Raw genomic sequence first — 7,842 nt, 5'->3', positions numbered from 1 at the left:
ATTTCGGTACTGAAGAGTGACATTTCCAGGTCTCTCATAAATGTGTATTTGTCTTTGTAAGAAACTGTCACTGTTTTCAGAGTGAGACTATCACTTCCCATTTCCATTAGCAAGGTAAGAGAATTGCAAGGTCTCTGCATCCTTCTAGTGCTTGGCATTGACAATGTTTTTATTTTAACTGTTTTAATAATGTGTAATAGTATGTCATCATGACTTAATTCCTTTTATCTAATAGTGATATTGAACATCTTTTCATATCATCTTTATATCCCCTTTGGGTCTGTTCAAATCTTTTAACCATTTTTAAAATTTGGTCTATTTTCTTACTATTTTTTTTTTCTTTTTTGGCACCAGGGATTGAACCCAAAGGTAATTAACCACTGAGCCACATGAGCCACATGAGCCACATCCCCAACCCATTTTATTTATTTATTTTTTACTATTTAATTTTTAGTTGTAGTTGGACACAATACCTTTAATTATTTATTTATCTTTATGTGGTGCTGAGGATCGAACCCAGGGCCCCGCATACGCTAGGCAAGCACTCTACAGCTGAGCCCCAGCCCCAGTCCCCTGTTTTATTTTTTATTTAGAGACACTAAGTTGCTTAGGACCTCGCTAAGTTGCTGAGGTTGACTTCTAACTTGTGATTTTTTTGTCCCAGCCTAGTTGCCTTACTTTTAAATTTTAAAGTTCTTTTTTCTAGATAAAAGTCCTTTGTTAGGTGATTTGCAGATATTTTACTCAGTCTATAATTTATCTTTCATTCTCTGAAAAATGTCATTTAATTTCACCACAGATTAATTTATCATTTTTTTCTTTTAAGTATGTGTGAAAGAACTCATTGCCTAAAAATTTTCTCCTGTTTTCTTCTAAAAGTTATATATTGTACCTTTTATAGTTAGTTACCTGTTTTGTGTTGTTTATTTTGTGTAAGTTGTAAAGTTTAAGTCAGTGTTCATTTTTTTTGCCTGTTTGTTCCATTGTTCCAGTGTCATTTTATGAGAAGACTGTCCTTTTACACTGTTTTCTAATTCATAAAAAAGTGTGCCTCTTCATTTATATATTATCATCATTATTATTTTATTTAGTTAAGTTTTAAATTTTGAGACAGGGTCTTTTGCTAAGTTTCTCAGGGCCTCACTAAGTAGTTGAGGATCCCCTTGAACTTGTGATCCTCCTGCCTCAACCTCCCAAGCTGCTGGGATTACAGGTGTGAGCAACTTTGCCTGGTTTATATATGTTATTTTAAATGGCATACTTTAGCATTTATTATTTTTCATTACAGATCTGTGCATGTTTTATTAGATTGATGATAAAGCATTTCACTTTTTCAGAACAATTGTAAATGTAATTCTTTTAAAAATTCTGGTTCCTTGATGAGCATGGTGGTGCATACTGATAAGCTCAGGGATTTGGGAGGCTGAAGCAGGAGAATCACAAGTTCTAGGGCAGCCTCAGCACTTTAGCAAGGCCCTAAGAAACTTAACAAGACCCTAGCTTAAAATAAAAAATAATAATGAAAATAAAAAGGACTGGGGAAGTTGCTTAGTGGTTAAGCACCCCTGGGTTCGTCAATCCCTGGTACTACAAGAATGAATAAATTAAAAATAAATAAATAAATATAAAAATCAGTTTCATTGTTTAGATCCTCTTATAAGGATTAGGAAATTCTTTCTAGTCCTAGTTTTGTTAGAAGGTTTTCTTTTCTTTTTTTTTTTTTACTTTAACACGTATGGATATTGAATTTTTCAGATAATTTTGCTGAACATACTGATATGATCACATAGTTTTTCTTTCTGCATCTCCTGAGAAAAACCCACTTTATCATTCCTTTTTTGTTTTGAAGATACATATTTTTAAAATATAAACATGAGCAAATTAAATTTTATATATATTATTGGAAAATTGTATCCTCATATACACACACATTTAGACAATATATGTCTTTTAATGAATATCTTGGGCATTTTCATTTAATGTTATAATAGCAACAATTATTTTTATTTTTGTGCTGGAGATTGAATACAGGGCCTAGCACATGCTAAGAGTTTTCTCTACCACTGAGTTACACCTCCTGCCCCATTTATTGTAATTATTGTTGTCTTGATTTTCTATCATTATATTTTTTTCTTTATTTATTATTTTGGAATTTGTTTGTTTGGACTCCATTCATGCTTTCCTGTGGGACATTTGTACATTTCTTAGTTTTTTTTAATTGTTTCCATTCTTTGGACCACATATTCTGGTACATTTCTTTTCTTTTGGCTACTCTAATATACATATTTAAACTTTACATCTTCCTTAGAATTATTTACACCTTAAGTAAAATATAGGTATTACTACAGTGTAGGTCTCTGATCACCCCCATTTTATGTTTTAGTCACCTCACATGTATATTTTAGTCATCTCATCTATATGTACATATAGAGATTCTCATCAATGTTTTAATTTTTTTTGCTTTCAACCATCAAACATATTTTAAAGGACTTAATAGGAGAAGAATAATCTGTTATATTTACTCAGATACTTATTATTTTGTTGCTTACTTTTATTCCTAATTTACCAAGTTTACTTCTGGTAAATTTCTGTCTAATCATAAAGTCTCATTTAGCAATTCTTCTAAACTAAATATGATAGCTAAAAATTCTCTTAATTTTCTTTTTTTAACAATACTAGTGATTGAACCCAGGCAAACTATCACTGAGCTATATCCCCAGTTTTTTGCAGATTTTATTTTGAGACAGAATATCACTAATGTGTGAAGACTGGCATTAAGCTTCTGCTCCTAATGCCTTAGCCTCCTTAGTTGCTGATATTATTGGTTTGTGCCACTACATGTGGTCTCTTATTTTTTGCATCTGAGAATGTTTTTTTCAATTTCATTCCAGAAATATATATATGCATACATATATATTTTTTCTCCTAAAATATAGAATATAGCAGCTCTTTCCTTTAAACATTTTGAAAATATTCTACTTCCCTGTGGTGTCTATATTTTCCTGATGAGAAATTGGGCAGTCATTATGCCTTTATTCTCTGGCTGCTATAAAGACTTTCTCTTTATAAGTGCTCAGCCATTTTATTATGATATGTTTATGTTTGAATTTGAGTTTATCCTGTTTAGGATTTGGTTAGATTCTTGAATCTGTAGATTTATGTCCCACCCAATTTGTGACATTTTCTCTCATTTTTTCAAAAACTTTTCAGCATGACATTTTTGTCTTCAACTTCTATAACACTGCAGACACAATGTTAAAATATTTTGTTATCATCCCATAGATATTTGAGGTTGTGTTTGTTTTAAATTTGTTTTCTTTCTTGTGTTCAGATTCAGTGTTTGTTGGTTTTTCTTCATGTTCATTGTCTTTTTCCTCTGTCATCTCTAGTCTAATTGAGCCTAAATGACAAGCTTTACATTTTCAATTATTTGTTTTTTTTCTTTTTCTTTTTATTGATTATTTAAAGCATTACATAGCTCATGATATATCATCTTTCATACATTTGACTCAAATTGTGTTTTGAACTCCCATTTTCACCCCAAATACAGATTGCAGAATCACATCTGTTACATATTCACATTTTTACATAATGCCATATTAGTGACTGTTGTATTCTGCTACCTTTCCTATCCCCTACTATCCCCCCTCCCCTCCCCTCCCCTCCCATCTTCCCTCTCTACCTCCCCTGCTCTCCCTTTTTTTCCCTCCCCCTTGCCCCTCATAACCTCTTATACTTTTATGTATCATTGAAGGTCTCCTACTATTTCCATGTGCTTTCCCTTCTCATTATGAAAATTTCCATGTGTTCTTCTTGTCATCTGTTTGCTAGGTATATATCTCTATATTTTCCATTTGTTTTGCTAATGCTCATAGTTGCCTATTAAAACATTTTTATCATAAGTACTTCCAGATCTTTGTCAAATAATTCCAACATCTTGTCATCTTTGCATTGGCCTCTGTTGATAGTCTTTTCTTTCATGACAATTGAGATTTTTCTTGGTTCTTCATATGACATGTAATTTTGGGTTGTTGCCTTGACATTTTGAATATTTCAAAAGCCTTATTGTAAGTTCTATAAAGCTTATGAGTATATTTTGTTTTATCATACAATGAACTTGGTTAGGTGTCACTATACCTTATGTGGGTTCTGGTTCTGCTGTTGTATAGTTTTCAGAACCTGTTCAGTGCTATTCACATTTAAGCATGTTTGCTATTCAAGTAGCCCATGGAAGACCAAGGTGGCCATCTGTGAGTTAATCTACTTCTCAAATTGTTTGAAAAGCTTATTAGAATCATATCCACACTTTTGTAGCTTGAGGGTGAGTTCATGAAGTTCACAAATAACTTTCAGAGCTTGTTGGCCTGTATTTCCTTGTCTCTGCATCTCTCTTTCTCTCTCATCTTTTTTTTTTTATTTAAAGAGAGAGTGAGAGAGGAGAGAGAGAGAGAGAGAGAGAGAGAGAGAGAGAGAGAGAGAGAGAATTTTTTTTAATATTTATTTTTTAGTTCTCGGCGGACACAACATCTTTGTTGGTATGTGGTGCTGAGGATCGAACCCGGGCCGCACGCATGCCAGGCGAGCGCGCTACTGCTTGAGCCACCTCCCCAGCCCCTCTCTCTCATCTTTTATCTCTCTTGCATTTTCCTGTTTTCTAGAGATCCTTTGGTCATTTTTATAGTAAAAAAAAAGTATCACTTTTCCTGACCCTGCTTTGCCACATGTTTTCTGAATCTGAAGCCAAGTGTCTTGAGAACTAGAGGGAAAATTTACTGATACTGGCTACCATTTACTTTAAGAGACATTAAATAGATGCTGCATGAATTTCATCCAGTTTGCATGGCTAAACTCAGTAGGAAAGACAGGATAGAATATGCTTACTCTGCAATGGAGAATAAAATAAAATAAAACTCTTACTTTATTAAAAAATCTAACTTGAAAGCAGCAAATCATTATCATAGCTTTTGACATAAGATTTTATGGAAGTTGATAAACCCACGCCCCCCCCCACCCCCACCACAAATGAATCTGTTTGTGTTTACTTGTTTTAAAAAGGTATTGAGGCATTGAGGACTGGGACAGTAGCTTAGTGGTAGAGTGCTTGCCTAATATGCATGAGGCCCTGGGATCAATCCTCAGTTCCTAGGGTGGGTGGAAAAGAAAAATCCAAGAAACTAATTGAGAACAGTTTTGAAATGGATACATCATCAATTTTTTCTTTTTTGTATATTGTTAAGTTATATTGTCATAGAGTAAATCCATTAATTACGCAATGAAGAGAATAGAAATGAATATAGACTAATTTATTTTCCTTCATTTATCTGGAAAATATTTTATTGATTCTGTATTTTATAAGATTATATCCCTTTAGCTTAGAAGCACTTGAATAATGTTTTAAAACTTTAATTACATATCATTTTCTATACATATTAATACAAGAATAGTCCAAATCATTGTATACCAAAGTGAACTTTGAGTTTTTTTTTAAAGGAAAACTGGAAACCAAAATTGTTATTCTAAATGTTGATATGTTTTATAATATGCCTTCCTAATTAGGAGTCTATGTATAAAACATATGGTCCTGTTCTCACAAGCACTTCCAGTTGTCATAGTCTGATGATTGCTTGCTAGAGGATAGACTAATTTAAAAAAAATATTTATAGAGTGTCTATGTTCTCAGACATAGGACCTCAAAGAAATAAAGTTGTACTTATAAATATATTTTATACTCAAAAATTGTGTCAATTGCCCTCAAAATGCTTAAAATATAATAGCAGAATCCATAAATGCATAAAAATCAGTTCTATACAGCTAATTTACATGAGCTTGGCTCCTGTTTTCACATCTCTGAAGTGAGTGGTATATACAGAATGTAGTGTGGATTCTGAAGAGAGAGACCCTACCATTCAGGGATAAGGACTGGAGAGGCTTTCTAGAGAAATGGTAATGTGCATCTGTGGAACATGAGGATGTGGAAGGGAGACAAGGGAGGACCCATTATTTACTGACATAGTGGAATGAAGATGATGGGGAGGTTCCACATACAAGGTCTTCACTGAAGATCAGACCTTTGCCTTGGGCCCCTCTGTTGGTGTATTCACCAGGACCAATTATAAACTGAGTGAGACTCATTTTATTTTTCAGCGTATTCAAAGTATTGAATTTCTAAGATTTTCTGTGTTTATTCCCAATAGCAACAAAAGTCAATAAAGCTTAACATTTACAACACTTAAAACTTTTTCATTATATTGCAAGGCTCAGAGATATTTATTAAGGTACCAGCAATTTTTAACACCTCTAATGAAAAACAATTTTCATGTGTAATTTGTGACTTTAATACCATATTTGTAAAATAGAACATTTTATACTACTTATAGTATAAAAGTTATTAATAGTCATTATATTTAGTTATGTTTTAGATGAAGTTTCCACATTCCTTAATAACAGTAACAACAATAACACTATAACTATTCAGAAAATTCTGTAGAAACTCGAACCAGGCCTTATTTATTTAAATATGCAATACTAAGTAGTTTCATTAATTCTAAAAGTATTTAAAACAATATTTGACTCTACTAAACTGTAGTCTGCCTCTTTTAACTAGATTTCCTGGGTCCACCACTGAGTTCAAAGAATGGGTAACATTTTAATGTTGAACATATTTTGAATGATTATATTATTATTATATTTTTAAGTATGTATGTATTATACCTGGCTGCATGTGGTAGAGCCCTTGTAATAAGAATGTTTTTTACAAAACAAAACTTCCTTTCTCTTTACCACAAAATTATTTGGCCTACTATGTTATACTGCTTCCTAGAGGTGCCACACAACTAGGCTCCTTATACCTTGCTCTTCTAATGATATCAACAGGATTTAACTCTTAGATCTATGTGTTGCCTTCATCTTTTCTTGCTGGTAAAGATGAGTATAGAATTTACAAGCCTCATAGTTTCATACCAAAAAAATAGCATAAAAGAGAATTCTGCTCTCTTACTTAAGAGCTAGAGAAAATTCCACTTGCTTTGTTAATATCCATGCATGACTGAATCATTTTAGCCAGAGGATGAGCTGGCTAATTTAAACCCAAAGGAAGAGCCAAATTGAACTAAACCATATTGTCTGGGAAGAATATTTTTAAAGATTTTTCTTTAACAGAACAACCACTATATTGTTGCTGGATGAAAAGAGAAACTGATAGTGGAGGGGCAAACAACAAATTTGCACTAAAAATCATTATTGTGAGGAATATACATAGCAAAATTTCTGTAGATGTTTTCTAATACCTCAACTTCCTTCAAAGTCTAAATGAGTGCTTGACTCTTTTTTCTTTTAAGCAAAAAAATGTTAGCTAGATAAAACAATAAAAAAAATAATAATCACCCTGAAATCACCAAGAGAGTTTTTAAAAGAGAAAACTAAAAGAATGGAGTCTTTTTAAAAGTTGAGATTGTGTCTTGAAATCATTTGGGGAATTCTTTCTAGGGCTAACTATAGGGTTATAAATTGATTGACCCCAATTATCAAGAGGAATGTGAAATAAGGGGTGGTTGTGAAAGAAGATCCATATTTCAAATAAATAAAACAACAAAAAAACTACTTCACCCTGGAGGTAATGTTGAAGGAAATAGATATGGTCCTCTTGAACTATATGGAGAGATGTTATGATCAATATTTATTCAAGTTTCTAAGGAAAAATCTTCTGTGAGAAGTAGGTAGAAACTGAAAGAGCTAATTACAGGGATCTGGACCCAAGTGTGAAATAATTTTGGCTGATCTTGGCACTAAATAAGATAGGATCTCTGAAAGAAACCCTAAAATTGGAACAGGGAGTAAAATAGT

Source organism: Spermophilus citellus (genome assembly GCF_964194105.1).
Source record: "Spermophilus citellus genome assembly, chromosome: 5".
In the NCBI taxonomy this organism is placed as follows: Eukaryota; Metazoa; Chordata; class Mammalia; order Rodentia; family Sciuridae; genus Spermophilus; species Spermophilus citellus.
Note: the sequence above shows the minus strand (reverse complement) of the source record.